Consider the following 17,958-nt stretch of genomic DNA (forward strand, 5'->3'; position numbering starts at 1 on the left):
ATGGTACATCATTAGTTTTTGATGTAATGTTCAATGATTCATTAGTTGTGTATAACACCCAGTGCTCATCACATCACATGCCCTCCTTAATGCCCATCACCCAGTTACCCCATCCCCCCACCCGCCTCCCTTTCCACAACCCTCAGTTTGTTTCCTGTACTGAAGAGTCTCTCATGGTTTTTCTCCCTCTCTGATTCCTTCCCATTCAGTTTTCCCTCCCTTCCCCTATGATCATCTGCACTATTTCTTATATTCCACATATGAGTGAAACCATATAATAATTGTTTTTCTCTGATTGATTTATTTCACATAATACCCTCCAGTTCCATCCATGTCAGTGTAAATAGTAGTTATTCTTTCTGATGGTTGAGTAATATTCCATTAGATGTAAGAACCACATCTTCTTTATCCACTCATCTGTTGAAGGACATCTTGGCTCCTTCCATGGTTTATCTATAGTGGACATTGCTGCTATGAACATTGAGGTGCATGTATCCCTTCTTTTCACTATATCTGTATCTTTGGGGTAAATACCTAGTAGTGAAATTGCTGGGTTGTAGGGTAGCTCTATTTTTAACTTCTTGAGGAACCTCCATACTGTTTTCCAGAGTGGCTGTACCAGCTTGCATTCCCACCAACAGTGTAAGAGGGTTCCCCTTTCTCCACATCATTGCCAACATTTGTTGTTCCCTGTCTTGTTAATTTTAGCCATTCTAAATGGTGTAAGGTGGTATCTCATTGTGGTTTTGATTTGTATTTCCCTGATGGCAAGTGATGTGGAGCATTTTTTCATGTGTCTGTTAGCCATTTGTATGTCTTTGGAGAAGTGTCTGTTCATGTCTTCTGCCCATTTCTTGGCTGGATTATTTGATTTTTGGGTGTTGAGTTTGACAAGTTCTTTATAGATCTTGGATTTTAGCCCTTCCTCTGATATGTCATTTGCAAATCTCTTCTCCCATTCCGTGGGTTGCCTCTTAGTTTTATTGATTGTATCCTTTGCCATGCAGAAGCTTTTTATCTTGATGAAGTCCCAAAAGTTCATTTTTGCTTTTGTTTCCCTTGCCTTTGGAGACGTGTCTAACAAGAAGTTTTTACAGCTGAGGTCAAAGAGGTTGCTGCCTGTGTTCTCCTCTAGGATTTCGATGGATTCCTTTCTCACATTGAGATCTTTCATCCATTTTGAGTTTATCTTTGTGTATGGTGTAAGAGAATGGTCCAGTTTCATTCTTCTGCATGTGGCTATCCAATTTTCCCAGCACCAGTTATTGAAGAGACTTTTTTCCATTGGATATTCTTCCCTAATTTGTCAAAGATTAGTTGACCATAGAGTTGAGGGTCCATTTCTGGACTCTCTATTCTGTTCTATTGATCTATGGGTCTGTTTTTGTGCCAGTACCATGCTGTTTTGATGATCACAGCTTTGTCAAATAGCTTGAAGTCAGGCATTGTGATGCCCCCAGCTTTGGTTTTCTTTTCAAACCCCTGGTGATTTGGGGTCTTTTCTGGTTCCATACAAATTTTAGGATTGTTTGTTCCAGCTCTGTGAAAGATGTCAATGGTATGTTGATAGGGATTGCATTGAAAGTGTAAATTGCTCTGGGCAGCATAGACATTTTCACAATGTTTAGTCTTCCAATCCATGAGCATGGAATGTTTTTCTATCTCTTTGTGTCTTCCTCAATTTCTTCCATAAGTGTTCTGTAGTTTCTAGAGTATAGATCCTTTACTTCTTTGGTAGGTTTATTCCTAGTTACCTTATGGTTTTTGGTGCAATTATAAATGGGATTGATTCCTCGATTTCTCTTTCTTCAATCACATTGTCAGTGTATAGAAATGCAACTGATTTCTGTGCATTGATTTTGTATCCTGCCACATTGCTGAAATGCTGTATGAGTTCTAGCAATTTTGGGGTGGAGTCTTTTGGGTTTTCCACATAAAGTATCATGTCATCTGTGAAGAGACAATTTGATGTCTCCTTTGTCAATTTGAATGCCTTTTATTTCTTTTTGTTGTCTGATTGCTGAGGCTGGGACTTCTAGTACCGTGTTGAACAATAGTGGTGAGAGTGTGCATTCCTGTCATGTTCCTAACCTGAAGGGAAAAGCTCTCAGTTTTTCCCCATTGAGAATGATATTTGCTGTGGGCTATTCATAGATGGCTTTTATGATATGGAGGTATGTTCCCTCTATCCCTATATTCTGAAGGCTTTTAATCAAGAAACGATGCTGTATTTTGTCAAATGCTTTTTCTGCATCAATTAGGATCATATGATCCTTGTCTCTTCTTTGATTAATGTGATCTATCACGTTGATTGATTTGCAAATGTGGAACCACCTTTATATCCCAAGAATAAATCCCACCTCATCGTGGTGAATAATCCTTTTAATGTACTGTTGGATCCTATTGGCTAGGATCTTGGTGAGAATTTTGGCATCCATGTTCATCAGGGATATTGGTCTGTAATTCTCCTTTTTGATGGGGTCACTGTCTGGTTTGGGTATCAAGGTAATGATGGCCTCATAAAGCCAGTTTGGAAGTTTTCCTTCCATTTCTATTTTTTGAACCAGCTTCAGTAGAATAGGTATGATTTCTTCTTTAAATGTTTGGTAGAATTCCCCTGGGCAGTCATCTGGCCCTGGACTCTTGTTTTTTGGGAGTTTTTTGATTACTGCTTCAATTTCCTTACTGGTTATTGGTCTGTTCAGACTTTCAAGCTCTTCCTGTTTCAGTCTTGATAGTTTATAAGTTTCCAGGAATGCATCCATTTCTTCCAGATTGCCTAATTTGTTGGCATATAGTTACTCATAATATGTTTCTGTGTTTTTGATTTTAGTTATTCTGAGAGGTGTGAGGTGATATCTCATTGTGGTTTTGATTTGCATTTCCCTGATGATCAATGATGTTGAGCATCTTTTCATGTGTCTGTTAGCCATCTGTCTGTCTTCTTTTGAGAATGTCTGTTCATGTCCTCTGCTCATTTTTATTTTATTTTATTTTATTAATTTAAATTCAATAGCCAACATATAGTACATCATTAGTTTTTGATGTGGTGTTCTATGATTCATTAGTTGCGTATAACACCTAGGGCTCATCACGGCATGTGCCCTCCTTCATGCCCATCATTTTTTAATTGGATTATTTGGTTTTTGGTCTGGACTCTCAATTCTATTCCATTGGTCTCTATGTCTGTCCTTATGTCAGAACCACACAGCTTTGGTTACCTTAGCTTTTACTAAGTTTTGAAATCCGGAAGTGGGAGTTCTCCACCTTTGTTCTTCTTTTTCAAGATTACTTTAGCAATTCATATTGAAATTTAATATGAATTTGAGGAATGGCTTTTTCTTTTCTTCAAAAAGTTTGTTGGAATTTTGATAGAGATCATATTGATATGTAGACCACTTTGGGTAGTATTAACACCTTAACAATATTTGTCTTCCTATTTAGGAACACAGGATGTCCTCTTTGGGTCCTCTTTAATTTCTTTAAGGAATGTTTAATAGATTTCAGTGTACAAGTCTTTCACCTCCTTGGTTGAATTCATTCCCAGGTATTTTATTCTTTAAATGATATCATAAATGTGATTGCTTTCTTAATTTTCTTTATGGACTGCTGTTCATTGCTGGTAAATAGAAAGAGAATTGAGTTTTGTGTGATCATCTTGTACTCTGCAACTTTGCTGAGTTCATTTTTTAGCTACTGTAGATTCTTTGGGATCATGTGTTCTGTGAATAGAGATAGTATTATTTTTTCCTTTTCAGTTTGGATGCCTTAGATTGATTTTTCTTGTCTAATTTCTCTGACTAGAATATTCAGTACAATGTTGAATACCATTAGTGGTGAGAAAGGCATCCTTGACCTTAGGGAGAAAGCTTTTTCAGTCTTTCATCATTGAGGATGATATTCACTGTGGGTTTTTCATAAACGTCCTTTATCATGTTGTGGAAGGGCATGCTGGGTTTTTTTCTTAATTTTATTTAAATTCAATTTAGTTGACATATAGTGTATTATTAGTTTTAGATGTAGAGTTCAGTGATTCATCAGTTGCATATAAAACCCAGTGCTCATTACATCAAGTGCCCTCCTTAATGCTTATCACTCAGTTACCCCATCCCCCCACCTACCTCCCCTCCAGCAACCATCAGTATATTCCCTATAATTAAGAGTCTCTTATGGTTTGCCTCCCTCTCTGTTTTTTTTTCTTATTTTGTTTTTCTTCCCTTCCCCTATGTTCATCTGTTTTGTTTCTTATATTCCACATATGAATGAAATCATATGGTGTTTGCCTTTCTCTGACTGACTTATTTCGTTTAGCATAATACCCTTTAGTTCCATCCACATCATTGCAAATGGCAAGATTTCATTCTATTTTATGGCTGAGTAATATTCCATTGTATATATACAATTTCTTTCCTTTTAAAAAGTATCTCTCTTTTGTTCTCTTCCTCACCCATAAAGCATGGTGGGGGCAGGAGATGGACAGGCTGGCAGGAGAACAAGCATGCACTTACTTCCACAATAAATCTCAGTCCTTTTACAAGGTAAAGTACCATGTTTATTACACTATTTATATATTCATTAACCATTTAACATGTTAAAAACTGTATTTCCACTTTTATTTGGTCCCTATCTCTTTGTTTAATGTCTCAGAATTTTTTGGTGTTGTGGTCCTAACCTCATTTTCCCATGAGCATAATGGGTTTTTACTGCATAATTTTGCATAGTGTGGTGATTTTAGGAATGTATATGTCATGTTATATCAAAACTGCAAAGATAATAAAAAACCTTTGTAAAGCCACTTCTGGACAAGACAGGGTAACAGGGACTGGATTTGTCCTCCTACTTCAAGCAACAATAACAACAACCAGACAAGAACCCATGAAACAACACTTTTCAAGACACTGGACTCAGACAATGAAGAACAATATCTTAGTCAGCTCAGGCTGTTCATAACAAAATACCATAAAATGGGTGGCATATAAACAACAAAAACCTATTACTCATAGTTCTGGAGGCTGAAAGTCCAAGATCAGGGTGCCAGCATGGTCAGATTCTAGTGAGTTCCATCTTTTGAGTTACAGACTACTGACTTCTCATTGTATCCTTACATGGCAGAGAACAGAGAGAAGAAGCAAGCTCTCTCTTGACTCTTATAAGGGCACTAATCTCATTCATGAGGACTCACCTACATGCCTTCTAATCCTGATTATCTCCCAAAGGCCCCACCTCCTAATACCATCACATTGGGGAGGGGTGTTGTTAGGGTTTCAACAGATGATTTTTGGGGGACACAAACATTCAGTCCACAACAGACTGATTCCTAAAAGACAAAAAACAAATGAGTAAGCCTTAGGTTACTGTTTTGAGATTTTCCAGACCACAGCTCAGGAAACTGAAACTAAGGCAGAATAAGGAAAACTAGCTAAGCTAAGAAAATGGAGCTGAGACTCCAGGGAAAAAGGCAACTAGAGTTGATAGGATAGACTATCAGAGAGGGGAAATAATTATACAGAATACCGGAGATCTGCTGGCTGTCTCTCTTGAGTATTCAGCAGAGTACTGATAAGCACATACCTGTAAGGAAACAATCCAGAGCTGGATAAAGAACCATCCAAAAGGAATAGGGAAAGTACCTGCACTCACACAAGGCTGGAAATAGTGCCTGTTTGAACATCTGGACTGGAAAACTCGTATTTCGTGGGTATTGTATAGGGTACTTCTACACTCCAGATCCACCTAATTAATTATAAAAACAAGACCTCAAGTATCAAACTGTTTCCAAGTAAAATGACTGTATCCCAAAGCAAAATTCAAGAAAATATGTAGCAATACAAAAATATCCAGCACTCCACAAGGAAATATCCACAATGTTAGAATCCAATCCAAAATTACTGGGCATACAAAGAGGCAATACGATATGATCCATAATGAGAATGATCATTCAGGCAAAACTGAACCAGATGTTACAACTAGAAAGAAGGATATTACTACAAATATTATAACTGTATATCGTATGTTCAGAAATTTAAGCAAAGACATGGAAGATATAGAGAAAATCCAAATAAAATTTCCCAGAGAAGAAAGTTACAATGCTGAAATAGAAAAATGTACTGGATTGGATTAATGGAGGACTGGATGTTTCAGAAAAAATGAAAGTGAACTTTAAAGCTTAGACCCTAGGTATGGTTCTCTTTGATTTATCTTGTTTAGGAAATACACAGATTATTGAATCTGTGTTTTGATGACTTTAATTGATTCTGGAAAATTCCCTACCTTTTCAAATATTGATTCTCAGTCTCTCTTTCCTCCTCTCTCCTTCTCTTTTCCTTCTTTATCTTCCCTTTCCTCTCTTTCCCTCACTCCCCCCCCACACCTTTCTATACTTCAATTACACTTGTGTTAGACCTTTGACCAATGTCCCATATATCTCCTATGATCTATTCAATATTTATTATTTTTATTATCTGATCTGAATATTTTCTTTTCTCCTATTTTCCAGTTTACCAAATCTCTGTGCAATAATGTCTAATACCTGAGCCGAAGGCAGATGCTTGACAGACTGAGCCACCCAGGTGCCCATGAATATCCTATTTCTATAAACAGATGCTATGACATATTTTTGTTAAAAGGTTAAATGTATTTACTTTTGTTTCCTTTTTGTTTTCTTTTTAAGATATTCATGTGAAAGCACAAACATGAGATTGTAACATGGGTAAACATGTTAGGGGAAAAATGATTTTGAGGTACACAGATAATCTCTCTTTAAAAATAAAAATAAGCAAATAAATAAAATCTCTACCAACTAAAAAAAAAATAATGTCTAACAAACTATTTTACCAATCTATGTAACTCTTACTTTTAATTTAGTAATTTCAGTTGTAGAACTTTCATTTTAATTGTTTTTTTATATTTTGTGTCTAATAAAGTTTTCCATTTTAAAATTTATATTCATGTGTCTGTTAATTATACTTTAAAATACTGTTTGTTAGCTCCCAGTCTAACTCATTTCAGGGTCTGTTTTATTGTCTACTTTATTCTTTGTTTTTGTCATTTTCTCCTGTTTTATAAGATGTCTTATAATTTTTTGTTTAATGCTGGGCATTGTATGTTTAAAATGTTTAAGGATTAACCTATTTTCTGGCAAGCAGATAGAGTACCAAGGGACCATATTAAATCTTTAGAGGGTTGGTTTGAGACTATGTTAGGACTAATCTATTTCAGGTTTATTATTACTTCTATGGCATGGTCCATATTTCTAGAGTGTGGCCATTGTGGATTCTCAACTGAAACCCTGAATGTTTATAAAAACCCTTTCACATAGCAAGCTTTGAACTCCAATCTTTCTTTAATCAGTAAAACATGGATCCTGAAACTTGTGCTCAGTTTGTTAACCTCCCAACTGCTGTTCTTTGATGAATTTATTGTATTTCTGCCTTTGTATGTGCAGTTAGGGATTTGGCCAATGATTTTAGGTGTATTTGTAGCTGGGCTTTTTCACTATGGTTTCTTCCCTTATTGAAATTTTCTTAAATCCCAGCCACATAGCATCTCTGAACTTTGATATCTGCCAATTTATTCTAAAATGACTGCTCTTTGGGGCACCTGGATGGCTCAGTCAGTTAAGCATCTGACTCTTGGTGTAAGCTCAGGTCATGATCTCGTGGGTCATGCTATCAAGCCCTGTGTTGGGCTCTGTGCTCAGTAAAGAGTCTATTCGAAGAGTCTCTCCCTCTGCCCCTCTCCCCACTTATTCTCTCTCTTAAATAAAATTTTTTTTTAAAAATAAAATGACTGTGCTTTATACTTTGACTGTAGTCCTCATGTTGGAAAAGGCCCTCAGAAAATAGGTCAGAATAAATACGATTCTTTGTTATATGCTTTTTTCCTCACAAGGAACATAGTTCCTCAATTCCTGACTCCATTATTTGCTCTCCAATGCCTTTAAAATTTTGTATTATATAGATTTTTTACCATACACACACACACATATATTTATTTATATGAAACAGGCTTAGTAAAATATAACCTACTCTATCCTAGTTAGAACTAGAAGTTTTCTCAGGACAGCTGACTGATTCCTTAATTTCAATATTTATAATTTTCCTTCCTAGGATATCCAGTTCCTTTTCAATTCTGTTTGTCTATGGCTTTTAATACGTGTTTATGTCTTCTAACTTTATTTTACTCTGTAAATACAGTGAACATATTCTCCTATACCTTGATACTTACTGATTACTTCAGTACCTAAAAATCTTTGAGGAACTTACTCTGCTATCCATTGTCTCTGAGTAAGGTTTCTGAATGTGAAATCATGTTTCTTGGAAATTTGTTTGTGTTGATTCTTGAGTCCTTTTAAGTTGCATTTCTTTTTAGAGAATTTGATTTTTGAAATAATTTTTTTCATAAAAGTAAGAATTTGTTAATCAAAGTATTATTTACATACAATAAACTATATAAATTTTAAGTATATGGGATAGGAGGGAGCTAAGATGGTAGTGTAGTAGGAGGACTCTAGGCTGTCTCATCCCTTGAACACAACTAAATAACCATCAAATCATTCTAAAAACCCCAGAAATAAACCTAAGACTGACAGAACAAATTCCGCAACTAAAGGGAGAGAAGAAGCCACATTGAAAAAGGTAGAAAGTGGGAGACATGGTTTGGGAGAGAAATGGGCTGTGGGTGCTGCAGAAGGGAAGGAGCCATTGCTGCAGAGAAAGGCAAGAAAGAGGAGCACACAGGTGAATACACAGGGGGAACATTTCCCCAAAGCCATTGGCTGGGAAAACAGGAGGGGCTTATTTTTGTGAGTACTTGTGACCACCAGGGCTTAAAGACTGGAGTTTTAAAAGTTGGTAGGCTTGGCTGGGGTAGACCTGGGGGCACTGCCCTGCTCCTTGAGTGAAAGCCAGCAAAAAACCCAGAGGCAGACAGTGTGGAAACAGCCATCTGAAAAATCCCTAGGACACCCAAGGGGAAAATTATTTGCTCTTCTTGGAGTGCTTCCCAGAGGAGCAGCAAGCATGGAGGCACTGCTCCAGGGACAAAGAAACTGACTGGCCCCACTTTCTTCCCCTACCCCTCAGCATAAGATGAGAGCAACCTGCAATAAGCAGCACAGCAACAAAACTGGCTACCTACCTGCTTACACTGAATCCCACACCCTTGCACTCTGGTAGTACTGACCTTCTTCTTCATTAAGTTTGTCTAAGTCCCAGCATGGCAGGCCCCTTCCCCAGAAGACCAGCTGAAACACCTGCTCACACCACTTCTCCCAACCAGACATTTCTGCAGGGTTTCAGTTCTAGTGGAAGTAGTATCAGGTCTCATTTAACAAGCAGACCAGAGCACACCTAGGTAAAACTCAACACATTCTGGCAAAGGTCCAGACCCTGCCCACTGCAGGAAAGGAGAGCTCCTGCAGATGACTAGCCTGAAGGATAAGGCAGTCAAAACACAACAGCAGAACACACACAGGACATAAAAGAGACACCCTCTGAAGCATCAGGTCCTACACTATATGATCTCTTCTTCATGAAACCATTAGTCTCTGGAGCAGGAAACATAACAGAAATTTCTAATACACAGAAGAAGGCAGAGACACATAAAATGCCAGGATGGAGGAATTCATGCCAAATGAAAGAATAAGATAAGGTTATGGCCAGAGATGAGTGAAAGAGATATAAGTAACATGCCTGATTGAGACTTTAAAGCAATAAGCGTAAGGTTACTCACTGGGCTTGAGAAAAGAATGGAAGACTTCAGGGAGGCACCTACCAAAGATATAAAAGAGTTAAAAGCACTAAGTTAGAAATGAAAAATGCACTAACCAATATTCACAACGATTTGATGTAATGAACACAAGGATGGAAGAAGTAGAGGAATGAATAAGTGATATATATAAGATAAAATAATGGAAAATAGTGAAGCTGAGCAAAAGAGAGAAGGACAAATTATGGAACACAAGAATAGACTTAAGGAACTCAGTGACTCCATCAAAGGTAATAAGATTCATATTATAGGAGTCCCAGAAGAAGAAAAGGGAGAAAAGGGGGCAGAAAATTTATTCGAGGAAATAATAGGTGAAAACTTCCCTAATATGGGAAGGGAAACAGACATCCATATCCAGGAGGTACAGAGAACTTGTGTTGTGATGAGCACTGGGTGTTATATGCAACTAATGAATCGTTGAACACTACATCAAAAACTAATGATGTACTCTATGCTGGCTAACTGAAAATAATAAAAAAAAATCAACAAAGGCAGGTCAACACCAACACACATTGTAATTAAATTTGCAAAATATACTGATAAAGAAAAAAAATCTTAAAAGCAATGACAAAAGAAGTCCTTAATTTACAAGGCAAAACCCAAAAGGCAACCTGGAGAGTTCTCAACAGAAGCTTAGTGAAACAGAAACCAGTGGCATGATATTTTCAAAGTATTGAATGGGAAAAATCCACAGCCAAGAATACCCTATCCAACAAGGCTATAATTCAGAATAGAAAGCAAGATAAAGAATTTCCCAGAGAAAAACTAAAGGAGTTTGTGATCATTAAACCAGCCTTGCAAGAAATATGAATATTCTGTTGTTTTAGGATGGAATGTTCTGTATATATCTACAAAGTCCATCTGGTCCAACGTGTCATTCAAAGTTCTTGTTTCTTTGTTGATCGTCTGCTTAGATGATCTGTCCATTGCTGTGAGTGGGGTGTTGAAGTCCCCTACTATTAATGTATTATTATCAATGTGTTTCTTTACTTTAGTTATTAATTGGTTTATATAATTGGCTGCTCCCATGTTGAGGGCATAAATATTTACAATTATTAGATCTTCTTGGTGGATAGGCTCCCCTCTTTTTTTTCCCTGAACTTAAAGTCACTGAACTTTATTTAATGTAAATTATATCCTAAGTTAATTAACCAGGAAATGAATCAATATTGTAGGGATTTTTTCATCAATAATATACATTTCACCCAAACTAATGTATATCCCCAAACTCTTCCTCAGACCCACAAACTCTAGAATTGAAGACCAGGAATCAGTATATTTAAAAACCTTCCCATGGAGCCCCACTGCTATTTCTTTTTCTTTCTTTCTTTCTTTCTTTCTTTCTTTCTTTCTTTCTTTCTTTCTTTCTTTCTTTCTTTCTTTCTTTCTTTCTTTCTTCTTTTTTTCTTTCTTTCTTCTTTTTAATTTCATTATGTTATAGACCCTTTAAGTATGATTAGTGTCCCTCTTCATCTCTTACTATAGTCTTTGGTTTAAAATTTAACTTGTCTGATATGAGGATTGCTACCCCTCTTTTCTTTTGAGGTCCACTAACATGGTAAATTGTTCTCCATTCCCTCACTTTCAGTCTAGAGGTGTCTTTAGGTTCAATATCAGTTTCTTGTAGACAGTACATGGATGAGTCTTGCTTTTTTAGCCAATCTGATATCCTGTGTCTTTTGAATGGAGCATTTAGCCCATTTACATTCAGAGTAACTATTGAAAGATATGAATTAGTGCCATTTTATTGCCTGTAAAGTCCATGTTTCTTTAGATTGTCTCTGTTTCTTTCTGGTCTATGTTACTCTTGGGCTCTCTGCTTGCTTACTGTATCCCCTTTAATATTTCTTGCAGGGCTGGCTTGGTGGTCACATATTCTTTCGTGACCAGTTTCCATCTCTCCTGGAAGCTCTTTATCTCTCCATCCATTCTGAATGACAGCCTTGCTGGATAAAGTATTCTTGGCTGCATATTATTCTCATTTAGTACCCTGAATATATCATGCCAGCCCTTTCTGGCCTGCCAGGTTTCTGTGGCTAGGTCTGATGCTAGTCTGATGTTCCTCCTTCTGTAGGTCAGGAGCCTCTTGTATTGAGCTGCTTTCAGGATTTTCTCTTTGTCTCTGAAATTTGCAATATTCACTATTATATGTTGGAGTGTTGATCAATTTTTATTGATTTTGGAAGGGGTCCTCTCTGCCTCTTGGACATGAATGCTTGCTTCCTTCCCCAGATTAAGGAAGTTGTTAGCCATGATTTGGTCAAGTATATCTTCTGGCCCTCTCTCTCTATTCACACTCAGGTACCACGATAGTTCTGACATTGGTACATTTCATGGCATCACTGATTTCTCGAAGCCTCTCTTCATGGGCTATTAGTTGTTTTTCTCTCTTTTCCTCAACTTCCTTCCTTTCCATCATCCTGTCTTCTAGACCACTTACTCTCTTTTCTGCCTTATTGACCCTAGTTGTTAGAGCATCCAAAAGGCTGCATCTCAGTTATAGAATTTTTAATTTTGCCTAATTGGATCTCATTTCTGCACTAAGAGATTCTCTAGTGTCTTTTATGATCTTTTCAAGCCCAGCTATTAACTTTATAATTGTTATCCTGAATTCCATCTCTGACATCTTACTTACATCCATATCAATTAGATCTATGGCAGAGAATATTACCTCTGGTTCTTTCTTTTGTTGGGAATTCCTCCTCTAGTCATTTTGCCCAGAGAAGAATGGATAAGCAAGTGAGCAGAATCAAAAATATCAACCATGACCCAAGCAAAATCCACACTAGACAAATCCAAAGAGGTCAGAAACCAAAACAGAAAAGCAAACAAAAACAAAACAAAAATGGGGTGGGGAGAGAGAATATAATCTCACAGGGTGGACAAATCAGGTGATCCACTTGTTCCTCAGTGAATTTTTGTCTCTGTGTTAGAAGACATTAAATCCCAAAATTGCAAAGAAAGCAAAACTTATATATATACAAAAATAAAATTAAACAAAGTGAAAGGAGGCCAAAAAATGAAGCATATATATATAAAATGTAGATGTAAAAAATAAAAGTTAAAAAGCAACTTAAAAACAAAGAGTTGATAAAATAAGAAATTAGCTGAAAGGGGAAAAAATTAAAAAATGGAAAATTTAAGACTGAAAGATAAGTGAATCATGAGAAAAAAACCTCGAGTTCTATATACTATTTTCCCCTAGCACTGGAATTTTAGTCTCTTGGGATCCATAAACTTGTTGTGCACCTGTCCTTCCAGTTGGTCTTCTGAGGGAGTGGCCTGCTGTGCTACTTCTCATGTGTCTTTGCCTGGGCAGAGTTATACCACCCCTTGCCAAGGGGCTGGACTCAGTGTAAGCTGGTCCTCTGTGTGACTTTTGTTCCCTGAAGGCTTTCCACGCCTCTTTAGAGGATCAAAGTAAAAATGGCCATGCCTGATCTCCAACCCCAGAGCCAAACAATCACAGTTCCCCCACTTCAGTAAACCTTCTGGCACCAATGGTCTTCACTTTAGTGTGTGCCAAACTCCACAGACTCCTGTGGTGTGTGCCCACAGTGATCCTCCTGGGGGAGTCCAAGGGTCCCACGTTACTGTCCTTTGTAAGGCCCTGGTGCTGAGAGTGGTTGTGGGATCATGTGGGTACCCTCCTGGGGGATGGTGGATGGTCCGCATTACAGTCTGTTCAGGTGCCCTGGTGGAGAGCAGTCACCCAATTAGGCTGGCTCAAGGTTTATGGCCACCCAAGCTGAGAGCCCCCTCCTGGGTTCACTGACCATAACCAGTTTCCCCACTCCACTGTTTGGGCACTCTACTGGCTCAGGCACCCCTGTTAGTTCTGTGACTCCTGGGATCTTTTATTTTATTTATTTTTTATTTTTTTAAAAGATTTTATTTATTTATTTGACAGCGAGAGGAGGAACACAAGCAGGGGGAGTGGGAGAGGGAGAAGCAGGCCTCCCGCTGAGCAGGGAGCCCAATGAGGGGTCCGATCCCAGGACCCTGGGATCATGACCTGAGCCGAAGGCAGACGCCTAATGACTGAGCCACCCAGGCGCCCGACTCCTGGTATCTTGAGACTACACTGACCCACCTAGAATTCTGCCCATTTCATCCCCTGAACGCCTTTCAGACAGGGATGTCTCTCACTGGAGCAGATTTCTAAGGGTTCGGATTTTGCCATCTGGGGCTATATCACTTTCTGGCTTATGGAGGCTCCCTCACCCCTCTGTTTATCTTCTGATATCTCCCCTCAGATTCACTTCTCTGAACCTCCTACCTTGCAAAAAGCAGTCACCTTTCTGCTTGTAGAGTTCCAGATATTTTTTTCTTACATCTCAGGCTGAATTCATGGGTGTTCAGAATGGGTTGATACTTATCTAGCTAAATTCAAGGGACCAGATGAAATGAGGTCCCCTACTCTTTCTCCCATCTTGCAACTAACCCTTTCTTTCTTTGTTTCTTCCAGCTTTTAGTGGCTTCAGGAATTCCTCGGCTTGTGGTTGCATAACTTCAGTCTTAGTTTCTATCTTTACATGACCTTCTCTTGTGTGCCTCCCGGGCAGGGTTCTCACAACCTCTTTGTTGGGATGTTGAGGCAGTAGGAAAATATGATGTTTTAAAATTTACAATACAATTGACCCTGTGGTGCCTCAATATCATTAACAATACTAATTGATAGCTAATGCTTGCCACCTGGGCTTTGGCGATGTTAAAGGTGAATGGGACACTTAGACTCCGAAGGCAAATTTTCATAAAGGTGACAACTAGAAAGAGTCCTATTAGGCATATTATGAGGGTTTTACACTCAGTTTACCACCAGGCACCCTACTTTGTGGGAAAAAGCCAGGCACCTCTGGATTAAGGAAATCTGTTGGAAGATTTTGATTATGTTATGAAAGATTTTACCTCTTGGCCATTTTTCAAAGCTTGGTCTATACCTGTCCAGAGCTATTCCTGTGCATGCAGAAGGAAGTATCCTGAATGGCACAAACCCTTCCTTCAATGTCTAGTAAATAGACATGAGCCAGTCTCTTATCCATTACCATTTGGGCTAGAGACTCATGGACTAGTTATATAAAGGACAGTGTTTTGGGCAGCCTTTGCATATGATCTCAAAAGTCCACTGAAAGGTGCTGTTTGGCAATTATGATTTGATTTTGTTTGACAAAGTCTGCTGGTCTGGTGCCAATTATCACAGTTCCTATAGTTATGGTAAGTCCTATTAAGATAGGAATAATATTGCTCATTTTGCCTGATGTCCTTGATGTAAATAGGGAAGACTCAGTGGATAAAGAACTGTGGGAATCCCTTTTGTAACCACTTCACTCTGGATATGGTTGCACTAGGAAAAACATGTGAGGGAGCTGACAAAGAAAAAAATACATAAGTTTCTGCACCTGTGAGTTTGGGCTACAGTAGAACTTTAATATACCATTATTTAGACCATAATGTACCATTAGGATGTTAATAAGTGAAGTCTTCAGTATGGGGAATTGGCCAAGAGCAGTTGATTCCTGGACATAAGCTCTAAGCCTGTGAGGATGACTTGACTATAATGTAAGGCTGCTCCAGGTGAGTACAGTTAAGAATGAAAGCAGGTGGTATATTTAAGCAAAGGGGGCTTTCCTCTGAAGCCACAGTAAAACTTGGTCTAGCATGGTGTTGTCAGGGAGGATTTTGAGGTAGGGCCCCATGGCTAGTGGGATTTAGTGGCAGGCCCAACAGTTTCAAGGGTTAGAGTCATGACCAAAACTTCAGGGGCCCATTCATATGAGTTATAGATCTTGGTCTGTCATCAGGGTAGTTTGGTGGTTGTTGTGATATAAATGAGAGGACACAGGAAGTGGAGGTGTTCATGGGAATGGTATGTGTGAATGTATGCTCCTGAGTGCCAGCGCCAGGTGTGCTGGGATGTATGGATATTCCTACCATGGTCAGTGTTGGGAGGAAACAGAAATCATGGGAAATCTTTAGAGGGGCATGTAGAAATGGCAAATCTGGGGGGTGAGTGGTTAGGCATGGCAGAGAGGTATATTAGGAGATATTCCCTGCAGGGTGGCATTTAAGTTACAATGTTTTGCATCCTCTGGAGGCTTAATGAATCCTAGGGCTACTCTGCAATCATGGGATTTGAACTCAATGTCACAGGCAGGTTTCAGCAAAGCAGGATCCAGGGTTAAACAATTAGCAATCAGAAAATAGGACTCTAAGAGGTCACATTCATAAAGGGCAATTCAATGTCACAGTTCACTGAGACCAGCTGTGGGTAGCAGGAGCATGGGTACTGAGTGTGGAAGTTGTTTAGAGGGGAGGTGTCCAAAACAGAGTCCAAATAGAGAGCAGAAGCCATTGTCTGAGGTGATGTCAACTCCATGGGTAAGCACTTGGGCTATAATTTCCATTTTCTATAAGAAGTCAGTGGAATGTGGGTTAAGCAGCCATTAGCTTGTGCAGGTACTCGTGTGTCTAAACTAAACAGCTAGGGCAGGGGCGCCTGGGTGGTTCAGTCGTTAAGCATCTGCCTTCAGCTTGGGTCATGATCCCAGGCTTCTGGGACCCTGGGACCCCATATCGGGCTCCCTCCTCCGCGGAAAGCCTGCTTCTCCCTCTCCCTCTCCCCCTGCTTGTGTTCCCTCTCTCTGTGTGTCTCTCTCTGTCGAGTGAATAAATAAAATCTAAAAAAATAAATAAATAAAGAGCTAGGGCATCCCAATGGGCTTTCAGTGGTTAAAGGATCATATTGAAAAATCTGTCCCTGGGAGGGGGGAAAGATGGCAGAGGAGTAGGGGACCCTATTTCAACTGGTCCCCGGAATTGAGCTGGATATCTACCAGACCACTCTGAGCACCCATAAAACCAGCCTGAGATGTCAGATCTGGATCTCTACAAACAGAATAGTCTCAGGCGGTTGGTTTTGAGGTAGGAAGCGGGAAGCCCTGATTCCACCGGCAGATATCAGAGGATAAACGGCAGTGGGAGGGTGCCTGGCTGTGGGGATCCTACACCGCTGGTGAGTGACAGCCTCGCGTGCTGCGGACCAGGCACAGACTCGCAGACTGGTAGTGGTGGGGAAAGGACTTTAGGGCAGCCCCTAGGATGGAAACCCGGAGCAGTGGGGTCACGCAGGTGAACTGCAGCCCCAGGGACAGAAACCCGGAGCCGTGGGGCCATGAAGGCACGCCGGAGCGGCTGGCGGTTTTAGAAGCACAAAGGGCAGAGATGTGCTCCGACCTGGAGGCAGAACTGGGAGCGCTGCAGAGGGGCACACAACCCAGGCTGCTGCAGTTTATAGCAGCAAGGACAGAAACGGAGACAGTGTGGCCTGGAGAGCTCACTGAAGAATAGACTGAGAACTCTCTGCTCTGAGACAGAGGGTTGGAAACGGTCTCTCCTGCTCTGACTCGCGGAAGAGACACAGAAAGCCACCAGGGAAAGCGGCAAGAGAACAGAAGCCCCAAAGATTGATTCCCGCTGGCCCATCCCCCACCACGGGGGGGGGCAGGGCAACTCTGCCCAAACAGGGTTGCCTGAGTAACAGTGTGACAGGCCCCTCCCACAGAAGACAGTCTGGGGAAACAAGAGGCCAGCAACCATAAGGTCCCAAGAAAACAGGTGCATCTTGCTTGGGTTCTGGTCAATAATTTGGACTCTATACATTCCCTCAAACACCCATCAACAGAATGACTATGAGGAGGAGCCCCCAAAACAGAAAAGACTCAGAGATTATGACTTATGCTGCAGATTTACAAATGGATGCAGATATAACCAAGATGTCGGAGATGGAATTCAGGCTAGCAATAGTGAAGACAATGGCTAGAATGGAGAAATCAATTAATGGCAACATAGAGTCTCTAAGGGCAGAAATAAAAGGTAAATTGCAGAACTTAAAAATGCTATCAATGAGATCCAATCCAATCTAGATAATCCAACAGCTATTGTAACTGAGGCAGAAGAGCGAATAAGCGACCTGGAAGACAATATAATAGATAAAAAGGGAAAAGAGGAGGCCAGGGAAAAACAACTCAGAATCCATGAAAATAGAATCAGAGAAATAAGTGACACCATGAAACGTTCCAATGTCAGAATAATTGGAATCCCGGAGAGGGTGGAGAGAGAGGACTAGAAGATGTATTTGAGCAAATCATAGCTGAGAACTTCCCTAATCTGGGGAATGAAACAAACATTCAA

The sequence above is a fragment of the Leptonychotes weddellii genome, chromosome 4, assembly GCF_054177405.1.
Source record: "Leptonychotes weddellii isolate Sample4059 chromosome 4, ASM5417740v2, whole genome shotgun sequence".
In the NCBI taxonomy this organism is placed as follows: Eukaryota; Metazoa; Chordata; class Mammalia; order Carnivora; family Phocidae; genus Leptonychotes; species Leptonychotes weddellii.